Source organism: Lithobates pipiens, unplaced genomic scaffold (genome assembly GCF_037356315.1).
Source record: "Lithobates pipiens isolate NorthernLeopardFrog02 unplaced genomic scaffold, aLitPip1_a1.2 Scaffold_19, whole genome shotgun sequence".
Lineage (NCBI taxonomy): Eukaryota > Metazoa > Chordata > Amphibia > Anura > Ranidae > Lithobates > Lithobates pipiens.
In genome coordinates this window covers 268,485,306-268,507,455 of record NW_027507764.1, presented here as the reverse complement: position 1 = coordinate 268,507,455, position 22,150 = coordinate 268,485,306, and positions in this window count along the sequence as shown.

Genomic DNA, 22,150 nt, shown 5'->3' with positions numbered 1-22,150 from the left:
CAAGGTTTACTACAACTGTTACCTGTTCCTCATGCTCCCTGGACTCATATTAGCATGGACTTTATCCTGGACTTGCCCTCTTCCAGTGTGAATACCAACATTTGGGTTGTAGTTGACTGATTTTCTAAATTAGCCCACTTCATTCCCATGCCCACATTACCTTCTGCACCCAGCTTGGCCCTATCCTTCCTTGAAAATGTCATCCATTTACACGGCATTCCTGTCCATATAGTTAGCGACAGAGGCCCTCAGTTCATTTACTAATTTTAAAGGGCTGTTTGCAAACATCTGGGAATCAAGAATTCCCAGTCTTCAGGATACCATCCCCAATCTAATGGTCAAACAGAAAGGGTCAATAAAGATTTGGAGTTCTACCTACGGGCTTATATCAATGCTGAACATGACCACTGGCACGAGATGTTACCTCCAGCTAATAACAATTCGCAATGGCACTCTTCCCTAAGATTCCCCATTCCAAGCTACCTTTGGTTATCAACCCAGGGTTCTTCCCTTCCAGTCTTCTCTGGTAGAGGTATCTCTGCAGCAGCCAACATGGTGTCTAGATGACTGAAGCATTGGAGGAACGTAAGAAAGGTTCTGCTAAAGTCTGTACACTGATACGAGGGGTTTGCCGACCATCGCAGAAAACTTTCCCTCCACTTTCATTTTAATCAGCTGGTATGGTTATCCACCAGGAACATTAAGCTGCAGCTGCCCTCCCCCAAATTAGGTCCTAGATTTATAGGACCTTTTCGCATCCTTCAGCAAGTTAATCTAGGGATGAGCTTCGTGTTCGAGTCGAACATACGTTCGACTCGAACATCAGCTGTTTGCACGTTCGGTGAATACCGAACGTTATGGGCCGTTCACGCCAAATTCATGTGGCGCTCACGGCCCACAATGCACTGCGCCATCGCAGTGCATTGCTGGCTCATGATTGGCCAAGCATGCACTGTGACCCCGCATGCTTGGCCAAACACAGCGCCGGAAGCGAGGAGAGCCATGATTAGCTCAGGCTGTGTAGTACACGCCCCACACTATATAAGGCCGCCAGCGTGGCGGCCTTGTGTAGTGTGATGGCACCTCTAAACCTTGTGCACACTGACCTTATTGCTACTAGTTCCTGTATGGACACTGTGTGGAAGCCGGACCCGCATTTGTAAGTGCTGCAGCGTTACCATCTAGGCTCTGTCTACGGTACCTACTATACCCCCGCTGTTGCACAGTTATTAACTTCTCCCTGTGGCTCATGTGAGCCCAGCTGATGTCCATGACGGCGTTGCTGTTACCGTTGGAACGCAACTCCACCGCTAGGCATCCTGGGTCTTGTAGGCTTCACCGTATTCAGCGCACATGCGCAGCTTTACTTTTCCATCCGCTCTCACTCGGCATACACGTCATGACGCTGATTGAGTGGGGGATAAATAAGACGCCCACATTGCTAGCCTGTGCTGGCTCTACGAGGATGCTGTTATTTTGTGACTGGATGAATCAGGTTAGTAGAGGGATTCAGCACGGGTTGATCCACACCATCCATGTTTTTCCCTGTGTTTGAGGTATCTGATCTTTTGATGTATTTTATACTTTCATTTGATAGGATTTGCCCAGTTCGATACAGTGCTTTGTGGCATACCCTACACTTTGGTAATCTTCTCAGCTGCACAGTGTGTTACGCTGATTCTGGCAGGCGCATATACACCCTCAACCTCTATAGGGACCGGGTAAGCCCACTTTAGTATTTAAACAATGTAAAGCATAATGCTATATTCTTATAAAAACAAAGGCAAGGATTTTGCCTTGTGCTACAGTTTAACTTTTATAATGGGACCCTGTTTTGATCGATACACTTAGGTTGGCTAACGCCATTACCCTCGGGGTTTCACTGTTTCCAGCAGCGATGCCTTGCTTCATGAACAAATCCATTAAAGCACTCTAATCAAGGGTATGTATCCAAAGACATCAAACTTCTTTCAACATATTTTAGCCTTTTTTAGCCCCATGTTGGGCTTTTAGGACCCTTAATATTTAAGGTGCCAGTGGGTAATCGTCCATTTTATCTGTCCCCTGCAGTCAAGTGTTGGCGATCTCTTTGCTCGGTCTCCTCTTATATCAGGAAATCTCCGCCAATTGGTTGTTGTGGTGGGGTATAGGCCAGGGGTAGGTATCTCTTTTTATATATGATTTCATTTTTCTCCCCTTACAAATTGGTGTTTGTTATCTGTGTGGGGGTTCCGGCTGCATCATACTTTCAGCTCCATTTTTACAGTTTTGTCATTTTCTTCTGTTATGTCTATAGCGTACATTGTCGAAACCTCTTGGTGTTGAATATTGGCCTGAAGAAGCCTTTGTAAAGGCGAAACATGTTGGGATACTTTCGAACCAGCCAACATTACTTCAACCAAGTAGAATGATTAGACATGAATTTTTAAGTTATAAACTAATAATTGTGGTTTGTGTGTCATTCTGATGACCATTTTTAAAAAAAATTGCATTTAATAAACAGAATATATTTTTTTCATTTAAAATATGGTAAAGTATTTCTTTCTTTCTTGCCTTTTAAACGGTGAAAAAACGTATATAAAAAATAAAAAATATCTATTCCTGTTTGTTATTGCACCACAATAATCCCTCCTTCTCTACCTCCATTTTATCAAGAGTATGAAGTTAGCAAAATTCTGGATTGCTGTTGTAGTTGTAGACAATAACAATATGTAGTGGACTAGAAGGGCTACTCCATTGCAGAGAGGACTTGGGTGCCCACTTGTGATGTTCATGCCCCACCGCTGGTCAAGTCCTTCCACAATAGGCACATCCAAACCCTAATAGGTTGGGGAGCATCTTTGTGTGGGAGTGTACTGTCACGCTGCGTCTGGGATTTGATCCTGGGACCTGACAGACAGGTTCCTATGGCCTGAACCACCAGGGAACTTGCTTTTTGGTAGAATCTCTATTTGATTCTACTCCATGAGTTTAGATGTTGGCTACACCCTGGGACCAGCTGTTGGTAGTCACCTGATCAGTGACCCTATAAATCCTCACTTCCCCTTCCTCTGATTCTTGGATTACAGCTTGGATTTACACTGATCTTGTTGCTGATCCTTCCTGTTTCCAACACTGCCTTCTGGTAGACCCCTGTGTACTTCTGCCTTGGTCTGTAAACTTGGATTGTCCTTCACCCTCTGGGTTCCTGTCTTCGGCCTCTATTAACCATGAGTTTTATTGGTGTTTCCCTGTTAGGCTGTTTGCACCATCTATTGTGGTCCCTGGCTGCAGGATCTCAATCGATTCTCCACCTGATACTGGGATAACAAGACTACCGGTCAGGAAACTGGAGAGAATTTCATGGCAGACAGTAACCAGATAATGGGCAAACAGGATTTTCCTCACACCAGGCAATGCAAAAGACAGGTAACCATAGCACCTCCTGTGAATTCAATGAGAACAAGTAATAAGCTCACATACCAAGCTGATCCACACTAGTAGTGCAATCCGCACAGATATACCGGATCAGAGCTAGATGTAAACAGAAAAGCAGCATAAGGGACTAAACAAGGACACCCCCGCAAAGGAACATTAGCCAGGCATAACAGTCAATAAAATGCCATCCCACCAAGTACCCCTGAGCGTCCGTATGGTTCCCCATCTATGCAAACATACATCAAAGGGAAAATACCATCTTGAGTACTTCCAGAGCCAAATTTAAATAAGGAAAATACCCCAGAGGACCTTTGCAGAAAAATGCAAGCATCAACACAATTAAACTTACAAGCACAACCCACAAATGCAAGTGATTCATTGTAATCTCTTTTGTAGTTTACATGTACAGCTTCCACTTACGTTATCTCCTGAATAAGCTATTTGTATAGCAAAACATGTTGAGTTAAACTGGATTTACTGCCGAATTACATGTAAAAACTTTCCTTTTAAAAAATGTTTTTAAGCTTTGGTATCAATAAAATCTAATAATTTTATATAAACACAACTTTGTTGTATATTGCACTAATCCAAAGCCCCATTCCTTCATTTTGCTTGCCTATATGGTAATGAGGCTGATCTACTAAAGGGGTTAATAATCTTCAATAAAATGTTGTGAATATTCACTTAAAATATTAAATCACATGAAAACCAAATCCCTGATCACCTTAAATACCTGATCATGTACAGAGGCTTTTCACATGAATGGATAATTAAAGTGAATGCTTTGAGTGAAGATTCTCAAGTACTTTAGCAAATCAGTCTCAAAGAGTCAGAATCTTGTTGAATACCTTACTACATGCCAGATATAATATTCATAGTAATATTATAAATATTGATACTTATTGTAGATATACCACTTTGTTCAAGATGTCTGTAAGAACAGTTACAATGTGAAGGTATCTACAGTTGCAAGAGATACACATGATACAGCTTACTCTTGCTATTACTCTCTAAACTCCTTTCCAGCAACAAGAAGTAACTCATATTTCCTTAATGCTTCATAATGTCAAATATCAGAATCTTTCAGATCATATAAGTTGCCTAATGCCGCGTACACACGATCGGACTATCCAGCGGACTTAGTCCGGCAGACAAACAGCCGGACTTTGCAGCAGAGGTACGCCAGACTTTCCGAACGAGCGGACCTGCCCACACACGACCAGACTTTTCCAGCGGGGTCACCGGGTGATGTCACAAGGTGACCCCACCCCCTTATGATATCACAGTCCCAGCATCCTCTGGGACTGTGACATCATAAGGGGTGGGGTCGCCATGTGACATCACCCGGTGACCTTGCCCCTTGTTCCTATATAAATCGGCGCACAACGCGTCCCTGCCATTGCAGCCAGAGAGAGCATTGTGTCAACATCACAAGGGAGAAGAAGAGAAGAAGGCGGCGGTGACAGAAGCCCGGGCCACCGCTAGTAAAAGAGCTATAAGAAGATAGCGGAGGCCCGGCAAGAAGAACCGAAGAGGGGGACAAGACCCCCGAAAGTCGGAAGAAGACCCCTGGATGGCGGTGGCGAAGAAGAAGAAAGTGGCTCCTCCACTAGTAAAAGAGCTAGTAAAAGAGTAGAAGATAGCGGAGGAGTCCAGCGAGAAGACCCCCCAAGACGGAAGAAGAGAAGACCACCGGAGCTGTCCAATAAATTAATTAAAAAACGTGTGTTGTGTTTTATTATTTACATTTTTTTTCCTCAGGTGAATGGGTAGTGGTGCATTGTACCCCATACACATTCGCATAGGGTGGGGGGCTGGAATCTGGGGGCCCCCTTATTAAAAGGGGCTCCCGTATTCTGATAAGTCCCCTGCTCGCAGACCCCGACAACCAATGGTCAGGTTTGTCGGGAAGAGGCCCTTGTCCTCATCAACATGGGGACAAGGTGCTTTGGGGTGGGGGGGCTGCAGGGCCCCCCTTCCCCAAAGCACCTCCCATGTTGAGGGCATGCAGCCTGGTACAGCTCAGGAGGGGGGGCACTATCAACAAGGCGACAGGCGAAGGCGGCGACATTGACTTCCTTCGCTAGTCCCGTCTATCTGGAGCTGCGTTCAAAATGAATGGATTTTTCTCCATGTGTGGGCAAGTCCGTCCATTTCAAAAGTCCGGTGGACTAGCACACAGACAGGCGGATTGTCCGCTGGACTGCTTAGTCTGGCGGACAATTTTGAGTCAAAACTTCTTTCTAAGTCCACCGGACTTTTTGGAAAAAGTCTGCTGGATAGTCCGAACGTGTGTACGAGGCATAAGGCTTACAGATCATTAGTCCATCTTATATGGCTATATTAACTATTATTAATTTTACCCCATGTGGTGCCGTGTGAGGACTCATAAACATACATAATTAATCATGCAAACTACATTAAGTATAGCTGAATGTAGCTCTATTTTTACAACAATACCTAGTTGCTCAGTTTAATGGCTTTGCACTGAATGGCCTTCTAAAGATTTTGCATGCCTATATATATGATATTAAGGACATAGGATTTCACAAAATAGATCTTGAAATTGCATATATAATGTTAAAGTTTGAATTCTTTCAGGAGATTTGGAATCAATATGTGTGTCATGGATTTGCAATAGTTTGCTTACCTGTTTCCATGTGTTCATCTCTAGAGACCAGCCGACCCTCACCTGACTGCTTTTGTAATCCATCCTCTGGCATGACTCCACCCTAGCTCCTATCAGAGAGCTCTATATTAACCTGTGCACTGCAAGCCAACCCTGCTTATCAACCTTTGTGTTTTAGCTTCCTGTTACCTGCCGTGTGCTCTTCTGTTGTTCCGTTACCGACTTTGGCGTGTCCTTGACTATCCCTGTTTGCCTGTGATCCTGACCCTTTGGCATGTCCCTGACTATTCCTGTCTGCTTGTGGCCCCGACCTTGGCTTTGTCCCTTACTATCCCTATCCTCCTGTTGCCTACTGTGGGTGTGAGCTGGGGGAACCTGGGGGTCGCGACCTGGAGCCAGTTGCAGCCAAGTCCATCCTCACCACTAGAGGCGCTGGTGAACACCTGCTGGCTCTTAGACTCCGTGCCCCAGGGAATCTTACGCTCTAACCCCAGTGGGATCTGTCTCCCATCTGCAGCAGTCAGCCGTAGGGTCCACAACCTTGCGGTGCACTCCTGATCCCTACAGTGTGCATCTGTCACCTCGCCTCAAGGTGACCTGACAATGGGTGGCTCTCTTAGGAATAGTAAGATGTCGTCAGCGAAGGATGTTATTTTGTAAGTGTGATCAGTGATGGGAATGCCTTTGATATTTTCATTAGACCGTAGACAGCGTAGGAAGGGTTCAAGGGTTAGGACAAATAGAATTGGGGAAAGTGGGCACCCCTGTCTTCTCCCATTGCTAATGGAGAAGGCTTTCGACAGGTGGCTGTTTACACAAACTCTGGCAGTTGGAGTTGTATAGAGTGACATAATGGCATTGAACATCCGATCCCGGAGACCAATGTGTCTCAAGACCACTCCCAGGTAGTCCCATGCCAGCCTGTCGAATGCCTTTTCTGCATCCAATGATAGGAAGAATCCTTCCTGTTTATAGGTAGTAATCCAATGGTGTACATTCAGGGCTTTGATAGTGTTGTCCCTGGCTTCTCTTATTGGTCAACTGGGTCTTTCCCTATCAGGTAAGGTAAGAAAGGTAAAGGACAAGTAGCTAATATTTTGGCAAACAGTTTTTTATATCAAGATTCAGTAGGGCTATTGGCCCTTTGGGATCACTGTGATGTGGACTTCCAACAATCTATGGAAGGGGAGAGTGGATGAGGTTAAGGAGTTAAAGGCCTTAAGAAAGTGTGGGGATAAGGTATCCGTGAAAGTTGGTTTTAAAATAGGCAGCTGTAAACCCATCTGGGCCGGGGCTTTTACCACTTTTAAGCTGTTTGATTGCATTTTTAAGTTCATCTTCTGAGATAGGGTTTTCTAGATGATGGGCATCCTTTTTATGTATAGGTTTGGGGCAATATTGTCTGAGGAAGGTCTTAATTGAGGCGGGCCAATTGTCAGATCCCATTTTGGTGGTTGAATGTTTGGGGAGATTGTATAAGTCAGAATAGTAGTTTTCAAGTTGAGCCGCAATGTCTGTCAGGGTAACATTGGACTTCCCTTGAGGGTCCTTGATGGTGTGAATGTTTTTGCGTGCTTTCTTGGTCTGGAGGGCTTTAGATAGAATAGGATGTTCAATCCGGAGTGGAAGTTGAGAAGAATTGTGAGAGGGATCTAAATAAGCTAACTTGAGCAGAATTGGGGCTGTATATGTTGGCCAGGGTTACAGGTTGCCCCTGAAATTGGCCCTTTAGGAAGATGTATCTGTCTTCTGTGTCTATAAGTGAGTCTATGAGTTGCCAGTCAAGTTTTTTTGAAATTAGGATTGCGACCCCTTTGGTTTTTGTGAGTTAGTGGCATGGTATACTGTAGGGAACTGCTGATTCTTAATTTGGGGATTTTGTTTGTGTGGAAGTGGGTTTCCTGTAGGAATACATTTTGCCTTTAATTTATATACATCATATCAAGGACTTGGTCGCACTTTTCCGGTATATTGTGACATAATGTGTATGTGGTTTGTCTTAGGATTGTTGAGGGAAAGTGAGGTTTTGGACAGTTGTCCTTTAAGTATGGATGGGAATGCAGGGTCTGGGATATTTTGATTTCAGCAGTAATGAGGTAGTGGCGGAGATTGTGGTGGAAGAAGAAGAAAAAATGGGGAGGAACCAGGGGGAGAAAGGGAAAAGAGGCAGAAGATGGGCTAACCTGGAGGCAAGAGAAAGTAGAATAGGTGGTAATCCATAGGTAGGCAAGTTGTTTGTAGCCTTTCCTAGGTTTAAAAATGTATCCGGTAGGGCTCGACAGGAATAAATGTGTTCCCGTCTTGTGGAGAGGTAAAGGGTGTTGGTATAGAACGGAAGAGATTAAGTATCTAATTCTAGTCCACAGGAGAGCTTCTTGATTTTTATCTCAGGAGGGAGCCAGTACATTTTAGCAAAAGACAGAATGACTGTAGTTCAAAACTCAAGGGATTTAAATATGAAGCAGACTCCTAAGGTCGCTTATGGAGTGCATTGAATAGTTACTAACAATTCTAATGCATAAAACATAGCAAATCATTCTTACATGTAGATAGATAAGGCGTATCTCTTGTTAAGTGAAAAGGGGAGACACCTCAATCAATGAAACAATTCAACAATATCTGTAACATCCTATGAATAGATCTATAATGCGTCTGTATTTGAGCCTGCTTAAGCGAGCTACTCTTCCTATGTGTGCGATTGAGCAACTCCTTATTTATGGTCGGGATGGGATAGCCAGAATTCCTTATAAGAGTTTTGCCCTACAACAAGTTATGGGGTGATGTTACAATGTAGGGGAGTAGATCAGGCACACATAGTTAACCCATTAGCTGAGTCTGATTATTGTGAGATTTTCCCAACCGTTGAACAAAATCTCAAAGGCACACAATGAGACATGTGAAATAACTATCTAATATATGTCATTCATACAATCCATGTAACATCTCCTAATGTGGCTTCTGAAAGGGGTGTGACATTGCACAGATGTTGTGTCTAGAGAACTAAAAAAAATGTCTGAAGCTTGTTTGTGTTTAAAGACCATTTACCTTAAGTGGCTATTTTTCCTAAACTTAGAAACGGGGGTGTTGGAATAAGCAAAGCAGGTGATTTTTACTCTATAGAAGAGTGTTGGAATCTGCGACATCATACCTCAGAAGTACTATAATCTTTTAGGCATCATTTGAGATAACAATGCTGACATTCAATGAACTTAGCTAAGGTTAATTCTATTATCTGTAGATCAAGGAAATGATATACATTAAATACCTTTAGGGATAGTGTAAAGGAAATTTGTAAGTTCTGTATATAATTGTATTCTATTTTGTATGTATTGCACACTGCCCTCACTGTGAACGTGGTACTAATGTTTTCATTACATGTTTGCATTCTTTCAAGTCCCAATTAGAATTAGGCTGCCTATGTTACGCCCCTTGTTACCATAAACGCAGAATTGTAATATCAATGTGATACCTACATAATCATGTGTATAAAAACCTTCAATTGCATCATAATAAAGCAGAACAGTTATTTGGAAAGATGCAGAGTGTATCTTTTGTCTCTGTTCCCTACTGCAGTAGTTATTATTAATTTGGAACCACTAATCAATATGAGGATAGGAGTTGCCTATCTAGAAAATGTCCAGGTCTGATAGTTAGGGTTGGAGGGAGGGTAGGGCGGGGTGGAAGAGGGTAGGGGAATTGGAGAGAGGAGAAAGGGGGGAAGGGCTATGGAGAGAGGGAGAAAAAAGGACCAGGGAAGAATGGGGAGCAGTATTTTGAGTGGGAATTCTGCCCTTAAGGATGTATACCCTCCAATATGAGTATATTGATCTCACAGTTCAGTCTTTTGTTGTATGCTTAAAGGCATTTGATTGGCCTTTAAATAAGTGTATTTTACCTTTGAGACCCCTAAATCTTCTTGGAGGATAAATCAAAATGGGGGGGGGGTCTCCTGAGGTGAAGTTTAAGCTTACAATTCAGGTGGAAGTGATGTCAGTTGCGATAGTTCAGACTTCTGAACAATCGCAACTATCAACTATCGTACTGGTGTCCATAACTGGATGACATACTCAAGATGCGGCCAGACTAGAGTCTTGTAGAGAGGGAGAACTATCATTTTATCCCTTAATCCTCTAAGACCATTCTGAGTACTAGCCATTTATCACCACCCCTTGTACATGCCCCTGTAACCAGTTTTCAATCCAGGTATATACACTATGGTTCATGCCAAAAGACCTCAGCTTATAAAGTAAACATTTGTGGGGGACAGTATCAAATGCCTTCACAAAATCCAGATGCACCACATTCCCTGGCTTTCCTTTATCTAGATGACAGCTTCCTCATAGAATGATAATAGATTGGCCTGGCATGAATTATCCTTCATTAATCCATGTTGATTCCTGCTAATGATACTGTTTTCATCAGCAAAATCTTGGATCTGGTCCCTTATCGTCCCTTCCAATAGCTTGCATACTATTAATTTTATATAAAATATATTGTGGCGGTAGGACCCTGTACTACCTGGAGGATCGCTGGTTTATGCCAGGTTTTAGAGAGAAAGGCACGCTGATTGCACAGCTGTGTGCTGGGCTATTTAGTTTTGACCTGGCTATGGCTCAGGTATCCACCCAAAAGACAGGAAGTCTGTGCATGGGAGTCAGGTGGACTCCATTCCTGAGAGGAGTCAGAGGCTGCATGGGTGTAGCCAGAGCATGCATGTCTGCAGGAGGTAGACGTACTTGGTGACAGAGCAGCAAGACGCTGATCAGGAGTGAGCTAGGAGAAAGCTTAACTCTAGGAAACTCTTTTGGGTCTGAAGAAATTGAAAAGAAGCAAAACCGCGCTATGATGGTAAACGTAAAAAACTAGATAAGGTGCTGCTGTCCCTATACCTCACACCCCCGGAAAAGAGGCCGTGAGCTGTGATTGCTGTAAGATTATATATTGAGGGACCCTAAATTAGTATTATCTCCTAGTTATTAATATATTACAGGGGGACCAGAAATAACCCTAAATACCACCAGTAGTATAAGTAGTCGAAAGGAAATGGGCAAGAAAATTGCAGGAAAAAATTATAAATGTAAAATGATAGTAAGTATCTACCAGAGAGTGACACTTATCAACATTACCCCAATATTAATAGTGGCCGACCCTATCCCACTGGGAAACACTAGGCCAACTAGATGGAAAATCGACATTCCATTAACATGAATTTTCTAAACAGTGGTGCAATATATGACGTATCTACATCACTGTTTGTAGTGCACTGGGAAAAATTCCAAATATACAGGATACAGACAAAATTTAAATATGTGCAAATATAAGCAAGTGCAAAATAGTGCAATAGGAACGTAGCTGAAAAAAAAATATATATATATGTACCTCAAATGTGACCAGAAGAGTCACGACTAGAGTATGTGCTATGCCAAAGGATATATCACCAGTGTTACCGTATACACAATATAAATAATGCTAAACAAATAAATGTACATATACAGAGCCAAAAAACAGAATAAATTAATAATGTGGATAAAAGTTAATAAAGTAAAAAAATAATAAAATACGTGAAAGATCACAGGTGCAAAAAATGCAAAAAATGCAAGGAAAGCAAAACAGTGCAAAAAGTGCAAAAAAGTAATAACCTCAAAGTACACAGAAACCACAAAAGGTAACCACTACATGTGCTATAGCTAACATAAATGTCCTTAAAAAATAAATAAAGTCCACTTCAAGTAATTAACAGGAGGTAGTTATATATACTCTAAGTCTTCAAGCAGGTGAAACTTTAAAGTGACTGGTGCTCAAACAGGTAATTCGGTGACTTCCATACTCACCCCCTCAGGTCCCCACTCACCGGATCCCTATGCCCACAAGGGGCAAAAAAGCATGTCTGTCTCAAGGTGCAGAAAATGGTCAGCCCAGAAAGAAACGTCCATCCTTTGTCTTCTTCCTCTGATGCACAAGGGTTTCAATACGCCGGTGGTTATAGGTCAGTATGTCCTCAGGGAAATAAAAAAGGTCTCATAGTGTAGTAACTCCAGGTCACAAAAACAAGTTCAAAAATAAGCTTTATTAATTTGCAGACCGGAATCCAGTGAGGAATGTATAAAAAATTACAAAAATATATAAAAAATATATAAAAAAACTTTCAAATTTTACAAAACCATAGACCCACAGGAAGGGGAATACATATCATACAAATGTATATTTCAGGTTCTGTCCGGGCTGAGATTAAACTACATCACAAAAATTAAAAATTAAAATAAAAATAAAAGTAAAAATAAAAATAAAAAAGGAATAAAAATAAAAATAATAAAAATAAAAAATATATATGAAAAAAAACCGGGCTAAAGACTGTACAAACCCCTCAGGGTGATCAGATGCATACAACGGGGGTCATCAGTATAAAATGCCCATCCACAGGGGTCACAGTAAAAAAATCCCAGAGCTAACACCCTGGGGAGGGCGACCCTCGGATCAGTACTTTTCGTTCAAGGTCTGTATGCAAGGACTAAGCCGGGGAACGAGCGAAGGAACGGGCAGGGAGATAGCGTGTGTTCCAGGCTGCGTTCCACTCAGCTCGCCGGACCGGAAGTGACGTGGTGTGCGTGGCTAGGTCGTACGCGTTTTGTCATAGGACGTCTTCAGCGATGAAATTTTGGGTCTGAGGAGCAGACCTAAGGCCTAGGCTAAAGGCCTGAATCAGCTGTATGAGAAGAATGTAAGCCAGGAGGCTAAAGTATTGCGTGTAAAAGATACAATAATGGTGGAACCACCTGTGTGGGTACTGATGTCTTTGTGAACTTTTTCTGTGCTGTAAAATTAAAAGTGGGCTACCAGGCCCTTAAAAATACAGTTTTGTACTGGTGTACTCACTGGAAAACTATATATATATATATATATATATATATATATATATATATATATATATATATATGTATATACACACACAAATGGGGATTCAATGTGTAGTCAATTACAGATGGAAAAAAAGCAAAAAAGCCCTTAAGTAAAGGTGGCGTGCCTGATGTCACCCCAGAGGTGGCTCACGGGCAATGTCTTCTATAAATGGACAGATTAGCAAGGAAGTTGACCATTTGATCCTATTTGAAAAAATCTATAATAAGTAAATAGTACTAATAATTATGAAGCATCCCAACAGGGAGGTAAAGAGTCATGGCTATAGTCAATGATTATGATATACTTACTGGGTACAAAGCCCCAAACAAAGAAGTGGAGAAGAGGAAGTCAACCACCAAGTCTCATACTACAATGTTCTTCCAGCCTAGTATCTCGGCTGAGCCTTAAAGAATCTAAATATAAAAACCTAAGTCAGCATTGCAACTGCAAAGTCCATTATTCTAACACTCTCATTAGGCAAAACAAACAGACTTATACCTACTTCAGTGGTCTTGAGGTGACAGTGAATGTTGGCATAGATCTAAAAAAAACTTTAGTATCTCTTTACCAGGCTGTGATGTTAGATGGAATCTAGGCATAATAACAAGATAATATATGTAACGACTAGGGATGAGCTTCGAGTTTGAGTCAAACTCATGTTCGACTCTAACATTGCCTGTTCGCCTGTTCAGCGAACAGTGAACAATTTGGGCTGTTCGTGGCAAATTCGAAAAGTCGGAACACCCTGTGAAAGTATATTGGTGAAATCTAAAGTGCTAATTTTAAAGGCTAATATGCAAGTTACTGTCCTAAAAAGTGTTTGGGGACCTGGGTCCTGCCCCAGGGGACATAGATCAATGCAAAAAAAGTTTTAAAAACTGACGGTTTTTCAGGAGCAGTGATTTTAATAATGATTAAAGTGAAACAATAAAAGTGTAATATTCCTTTAAATTTCATACCTGGGGGGTGTCTATAGTATGCCTGTGAAGGGGCGCATGTTTCCCGTACATAGAACTGTCCCTGCACAAAGTATAATTTCCCAAGGAAAAAAAGTATTTTAAAATCACTTTGAATTTTCGGCTCCCGTAATACAGAGAACACTCAATGAGTGGTCTCTGTATTATGGAGCTGACAATTCATTCATTGATTAAAAAAAAAGCGTAGGGTTCCCCTAAATTCAATTACCAGGCCCTTCAGGTCTGGTATGGATATTAAGGGGAACCCAGCATCAAATTTAAAAATAAATCAATGTGGGGGGTCCCCTAAATATTCATACCGGACCCTTTAGGTCTGGTATGGATATTAAGGGGAACCCCGCGTCAAATTAAAAAAAGATTGACGTGGGGGTCCCACTAAAAATCCATACCAGACCCTTTATCCGAGCACGCAACCTGGCAGGCTGCAGGAAAAGAGGGAGGACGAGAGAGCGCCCCCCATCCTGAACCGTACCAGGCCACATGCCCTCAACATTGGGAGGATGCTTTGGGGATCTGTGACCCCTCAAAGCACCATGTCCCCATGTTGATGGGGACAAGGGCCTCATCCCCACAACCCTGGCTGGTGGTTGTGGGGTCTGCGGGCGGGGGGGTTATCAAAATCTGGAAGCCCCCTTTAACAAGGGGACCCCCAGATCCCAGCCCCCCCTGCTTGAAATGGTAAGGGGGTACAAAAGTACCCCTACCATTTCACAAAGAAAGTGTAAAAAATGGTTAAATAAGACAAACACACTTTTGAAAAATTCCTTTATTAAAAATAAATTTTTTTTTTTTAAAAGATTCCAGCGGTGGTAATCCACTCTTGCTATCCAGCGATGGATGATCATCTCTCTGGGGTCCAGCGATGGCTGATCTGATCCAACGACGGGTGATTTTCAATTCAGCGCCTTCCATGGAGGAGACACTGCGGGGATCCCAGCGCTGACGTTTTTTATATTAGGAGGGCAGGGCCACCCGTCACCTGACCCCGTCCCCTCTGACACTGGTGATATGATGCCTCACAGCCCACCCCTCACTCAAAGTCCCGGCGGAACACATCTAACATTTCTGCCAGAAGCATCACAGACATCTTTAAAGCACAGTCTGAATAGGAGCAGCATGGCCGGGAACAAGATGGCGCGGGTGCAGGGAGAGGAGGATGATTACAGTGAGGACTTCCAATTCACGGCGGAGGACACAGGTAGGAGCCGCTCACAAACCTCCCAACCCCTTACCTACGAAGACATGTCAGGCTTTGCAGCCGACATAAAATCCACATTTTCAGCTGCCGTCACGGATCTTAAGACCAACTTAATGGTCCTTACAGAAAAGATTGCAGCAGTGGAGACGGCGGGTAAGCACAGGGATAAAGCTATCCATAAACTGGAGAATGTAGTTATGGTCCACTCATCTCCTTTTATCGAGGCGAACAGACATTTAGAGGATTTGGACAACAGGGCGAGAAGGAACAATATCAGGGTGAGGGGGATCACTGAATCTGTAGAACCTGACCAAATAGTACCAGCCCTACAGAGACTCTTTAATAGTCTGTTGGAAAGACAGGAAGACTCTGCTATTGAATTTGTGCGGGCACATAGAGCACTCAGGGCTAGAGGTCCAGATACAACCCCTCCTAGAGTTATTATTTGCTGTCTCCAAAGTTTCCCACTCAAAGAAGACATAATGCGCAAAGCCAGGAGAAATGAACGCATAATTTTTAATGGGGAAATTTTTATGCTTGTTCAAGACCTGCTGTCACAAATAACACTATGGGATCGCAGAGCCTTACGCCCTCTGCTGGAAGTGCTCCGGCAGAAAGATATCAGATATACGTGGCGCTTCCCCTTTGCCCTAGTTGTCACTCAAGGGGGAAAAAACACATTCTGCGCATGCCTTCGGATCTCCCGGACTTCTGTGCAGCTCTGCACATTGAACCGACTCCACTGCCAGAATGGTACCAATAATTCTCACTGCCTATAAATACACTGCTGCTGTACTTGAGTGAACACCTTCTATATCTCCTTTGAAAGTCTGATGATTATATGCTTAACAAAGTTAATAGATGTTAATAACCAAAGCGGCAAGACTTTTGGTTTTCTGACAAACCCTAAACAACTGCGACTGCCGCCCTGACTGAGGAGTTTTCTTTTTTTTTACTAATCACTGTGGGCCAAGGGACATATGGAGGACAACCAGCTTCCCGAGACTTGTGGATGCTGATATGTTGCGCTTAAGGAGTACACAAGTCTTTTGAGAGACAAGGTTGAGTCTGGCTTCCACTAAGGACGCAAGACTCAGACTGGTATAGGTCCCTCTATCAGCAGCGGCTGAAAATTAAGGAAGGAAAGCCCAGAACAATAGAGCTTAGAGTGACAATTCATGACTCCAGCATAGAGATGATTCATTCTACTGGTTATTTGAACATGACTATAGTTAAGTACTAGTTGCTGTTTCTCTCTCCCAACCCAGCGCAACTGTACTAGGTTCCTTTTGATATTTTAGTTCTTACTGGTTTACAGACAAGCACACCAACCTGTTTGGTTTAAGACCTGTGGCTCTCACTACCTAGACCAACCCACGACCCAACCAAGCCTTTCCGAGTTGGGAATTTACCTGGACCTGGAAAAGGTTGCTTTGATACCCCGATAGCTGGACTAAGCTATCAGTGGTTTATTAAACAACCCTAATCACTCTCAAAGGACAGCTACTATCTATATGCTGTTCCCTATTCTTATTTCTTTCCACACTTTACTTTGTCTAACTCCCCTAAACTTCTATTTCCACACAGTCACAACAAGTAGTAAAGCATCATAAAATGTATTGAATTTACTTGTTTGCTAATTACTGCTCTTAAATTATTGTAGCTCTAGCCTCCAGCCGAAGATCCTGCAACAGAGACTATCTCCTTCAGGGGCTTCCAAATGGCATACTCAACACTGGGGCAGTCACCCCTAGTAATTTCACATAATGTGAATGGATTAAACACTCCAGACAAGAGGTCCACCCTATTGAAAGAACTAAAAAGAGGTAAGCCACAATGTGTCTTCCTGCAGGAGACTCACTTCTTTACTCGCCAGACACCCAGACTGACAAATAACTTCTTCACCACTGCCTTCCATTCCACAAACAATTTGACTAAGACAAAAGGAGTGTCAATACTTCTGAGTAAAAATGCACCTTTCTCTATCACAGATAGGCTGACAGACCCAGAAGGACGCTTTATCTTTCTAAAAGGCACATATGGAGGCATACCCATCACATTGGCCAACGTGTACTTTCCCAATACGAAACATTTACAATTCTGCCGAAAAATTGTTAGGGAGCTGCAGAGTTTCACCTCGGGATGTATAATCTTAGGATTTTAACATTCCCTTAAACCCATTAGCGGACACTTCAACTGGAAAATCATGCGTCACATATAAAATACTCAGGGGTGTCAAAAAACTCCTACAATCACTACAGCTAGTGGACTCATACATCCAGAGGGCAGGGACAACACGTTCCATTCAAAACCACGTAATAAATATTCTTGCATCAACTACCTGTTTGTCACCCAACGGGACCTCACCACGATCAGAGAAGCCAAAATTGGCATCCAATTACTCTCAGACCATGCCCCAATAGCCCTATCCATGGACTTCACCACACAAAGACCGAAACTTAACACATGGAAACTGAACTCATCCCTGTTGACTGATCCCATGCTACTGCCCAAGATTGAAAAGGCTCTCAATGAATTTTTCGTACTCAATGACTCAGCAGATACAGACCCCTTAATACTATGGGAGACTCATAAATGTGCCATCAGGGGGAGCTGATTAAAATGGGTGCAAGACGTAAAAAGGAACAGGAGAGGGAGATTGAACGAGTTTCAGGGAAAATAGCCACACTGGAAGCATCACATAAACGATCGCTTTGTGAGCAAACTGCTACAGACCTTTTAGAGGCAAGGAAACCCCTGCAGAACCTATTGTCAGCTAAAACCAAATGGTTCCTCTTCTTTAAAAAGAAAGTGTACTATGAGGAGGGAAACAAATCAGGTAGACTATTGGCCAGGGCTTTGAGGGAGCATAAATCAAATCAACACATTGTGTGTATAAAAAACTCAAACGGATCGTTGGACATAACCAACGGAGCCATTGCTTCCCACTTTCACAAATATTACACCATGTTATACAACCTCCCTTGCCAGCACAAGCCCCCGAACCTGAAGGGGAACAGAGCACAAGTAATCGAGAAATTTTTACATGAAAGTGGGCTCCCCACCTTAAAAGAATCAGACCTGACAATGCTAGAGGGACAGATTACAGATGACGAAATCAGACATGCAATAACTGACCTGAAGGCAGGAAAGAGCCCAGGTCCTGACGGCTATACAGCCATATACTACAGAACATTCATAAACATCCTGATGTTCCCACTGAGGAAAGCCGTGAATTCTCTGTCCACACAAAGGCAGGTCACCCTGGACTTTATAGCAGCATACATAGTGGTGATACCTAAGCCCAATAAGGACCCCACTGTCTGCACTAGCTATAGGCCGATCTCACTCTTGAATCTAGATTTAAAAATCCTGACAAAAATTCTGGCTAACAGATTGTGCCCTCTACTGTCGGATCTGATTGGACCGGAGCAAGTAGGCTTCATGCCGGGGAGAGAGGAAAAAGACAAAATCATAAGGACCCTTTTACTAGCGCAGGCAGCTTGCGCGGAGAAGATCGGGGGGCCTTCTCCTGTCCACGGATGCGGAGAAGGCCTTCGAGCGAGTGGCATGGGACTACATGCTGGCGACGTGTACTCACATTGGGCTTGGACCTCGTATGCTGTACTGGATCTCAGCAATCTACCAAAACCCCACAGCCAAATTAAAGATCAACGGCTCCTTGTCGGAGAAAGTAATTATATCAAATGGAACATGACAGGGCTGCCCCCTGTACCCCCTTTTGTTCATTCTATCTCTAGAGCCGTTCATCAGGCTAATTAACAATGACAAAGCAATTAGGTGATTCGGAATCGGGGACAGAGAGTTCAAGGTCGCGGCTTACGCGGACGATTTATTGTTTTTTTTTAACATACCCACACACGACTATACCCAATCTGCTTAAAGCATTCACGAAGTTTGGATACATCTTAAACCTTAAAATTAATTACGCCAAATCCGAGGCAATGAACATTGACTTAAATGCGGACGACCTTAAGAAAAACAAAGGAAAACTGCCCATTCCAATGGGAACTGGTGGCGCTCAAATATCTGGGTATATGGTTGACACCAACTTTAGAAAACATTTTTGAAAAAAATGTTCCCCCACTACTTAAGGCCATAGAGAAAGACCTTACATCCTGGCAATCAGTTTATTTCTCGTGGTTTGGCCGAGCAGCAATCCTGAAGATGTCAGTACTGCCCAGATTAGTCTACCTGTTTAGGGCGCTGCCAATTCCCATTCATAAGAGTTTTTTAAATAAATTGCACTCTCTAGTTCTGAGATTTCTCTGGAACAACAAGAGGGCAAGAATTAGATACGCCCTCCTGACTAAACCTAAGGAATTAGGAGGAATGGGTATCCCAGACTTTAGGAATTACCATTTAGTTGCCCACCTGACCAGGGTAATAGACTGGCACTGCCACGGAAACTCCAAAGATTGGGTGCTGTTGGAAGATAAACTCAATGCAAGCCTATTGCGCTTCTCTCCATGGATCCCACTGAACAAACTTACAAGCACACGCAAACTAAACCTGCTAACAGAATATACTTTGACAGCTTTCTGCACAATAGCTAAGCAGTCCACCCTAACCACCCCATTCAGCCCATTGACACCTCTACAAGATAACCCAGACTTCAGCCCAGGGAGAGGAAATCAATTACTCCATGATACAGCCTCTAATACCCCAAGACTAGCAAAAGACTGCCTTTCCAATGGACATATGAAGGACTTTGACACCCTCAAAAAGGACTGGGGGAACACACAGCTCCCACTTTGGACATACTTCCAAATTAGAAGCTATACTAACACGTCAGCACACAAAAAAGACTTCAACAGGCAAATGACAGAATTTGAGTCGATCTGTGTGTCTGGAGAATAAATCAATAAGGCTACCTCAGTTTCCTACAAATGGCTACAAAAATCAACACATAAGAAAGAGGATGGCCTCAGAAGGAGATAGTCTCAGGAGCTCCAGAGGAACATTACATACCCCCAGTGGAGGGACGCTTGTGTACTGGCCCATAAGTGCTCCATTAGCACAAAAATGCAGGAAAAAGGGTACAAACTGTTAACAAAGTGGTATCATACACCAGACAAACTGCACAGATGGTTCCCCCAGATGCCAGAGAATTGCTGGAGATGCCAGAAGGAGGTGGGGTCTCTCACACACATCTGGTGGAGCTGTATCAACTTAACCCCCTACTGGGACAAAATGAGGGCTCTGATTATGCAGATGACAGATACCCAAATTAAACTAGACATAGCATGCTGTCTCTTGCATATATCTAACATCTCAACTCGAAGCTACAAAAACTCATTAGTTAAACATCTCCTCAATGCAGCTAAAGCACTAGTGCCAGTCCACTGGCGTTCCTCTCGAGTTCCAACAGTAACGGAGTGGCTGGATAGGGTCACCGACACTTACACAATGGAAGAGACACTAGCTCAAGCAAGCGAAAAAATCGAGAAATTCCGTGAAATCTGGTCCCCATGAATTATATTCTGCTACTCTAAGGTGTGTGAGGACCTCAAAAACACATAAAAGTGACATGCCCCGAGAATTTAGAACACAGGCCGTAGAAATACCTGATGCTCATAAAATGACTACCTATTTTCTTTCGTTTCTCCTCTCATTCTCTCTCTATCCCCCTCTCTTCTCTTTTTACTCTCTCTTCTAACCCATTACCCAACTTTGTTATGCTAACTATTCCGTTACAAGAGTTTTGCAAAAGCATACAAACGTATTTTAGAACATAGGTACAGAGAATTAATATTGATGCCCGAGAAGAGACTTAGGATTTAGACTCTCCATTACATGACATAGTTCAGCTAGTCTGTTCAGTTTATATTGTTTAGAAGTTATTAGAATGTTAAGTTGACGGCAAACCGTGAAAGATTTAGAGCCTTATGCAATTCCACATTTCTGTTATGGTTATGTCACAAGATCTACTTAGCCTAGGTTTTTCCAAACTGCTTTGGATTGAATGTAATTGTGGGCATCTGTATCATATGTTTACGAACTGACTTTGTAACCTATGGTATTTTCTTTTGATTCCTAAATAAACTTTTATTGATGTGAAAAAAAAAACATACTATAATGCATGCATATATACAGGTATGATACAACCATATTATCATAAACAGCAAGTAAATTAAGCTATTCATAACAGCTTCATTGGGGTGGGATTCCAAAGAGCCAGTAACTTAGCCCAAGTTTGGTTTATAGCTAAGGGCCTTGTTAAGGCCTGGTGGACTGGAAGTATTCAACTTGAATATCCACTTAGCCTCCCACTGTAATAATTGTTTGTCCAGATTTACTCCTCTTGGGTCCTCAAAGACCCTCTCTAAGACTGTAAACTGGACCATAGACGTGTCATGCTTATGTTGAAGGGCAACATGTTTCTCAATTGGGGTAAATAATAGATTTTTTCTAATGTAATAAATGTGAATATAAATTCTCTTTCAGACATTCTTAAATGTCTTTCCAACATAGAATGATCTACATTCATATAGTGCACTATATATTGCACATTTGGTTTGGCAATCAACATAATGTTTAATCCTGTGTGTATTTCCATTTGGAAGAGTAAAGGATACTCCTTCTTGGATCCAGTTACAGTACTCACACATCCCACATTGATGCATGCCTTTTCTTGGTTCAGTAGTCATTATGGATTCCTGGAAGTGGTTATGGACTAAACAGTCCTTAAGGGATTTGCCTTTTTTGTAAGTAAGTTGGGGATATCCCCAATATACTTCCTCAGAATCGGGTCACCAGTAAGTAGATGCCAATGTCTGTCAAGTGTTTATTTTACTATACCTTGGTTATTTCAATTTGTGCTAACAATTCTCACATTATCTAGCTGTTTATTTGTTTTGTTTTTTTTTGTCATTAAAATTTAGAATTTTTCCACAAAGAAATAACATAACAGTAGAATTCACAGTAAAATCTTATAATGTAACAATAGACTACTGGTTAACATACTGGTGAAACAATGATAACTAACAGAGTAGAAAATAATTATATGCC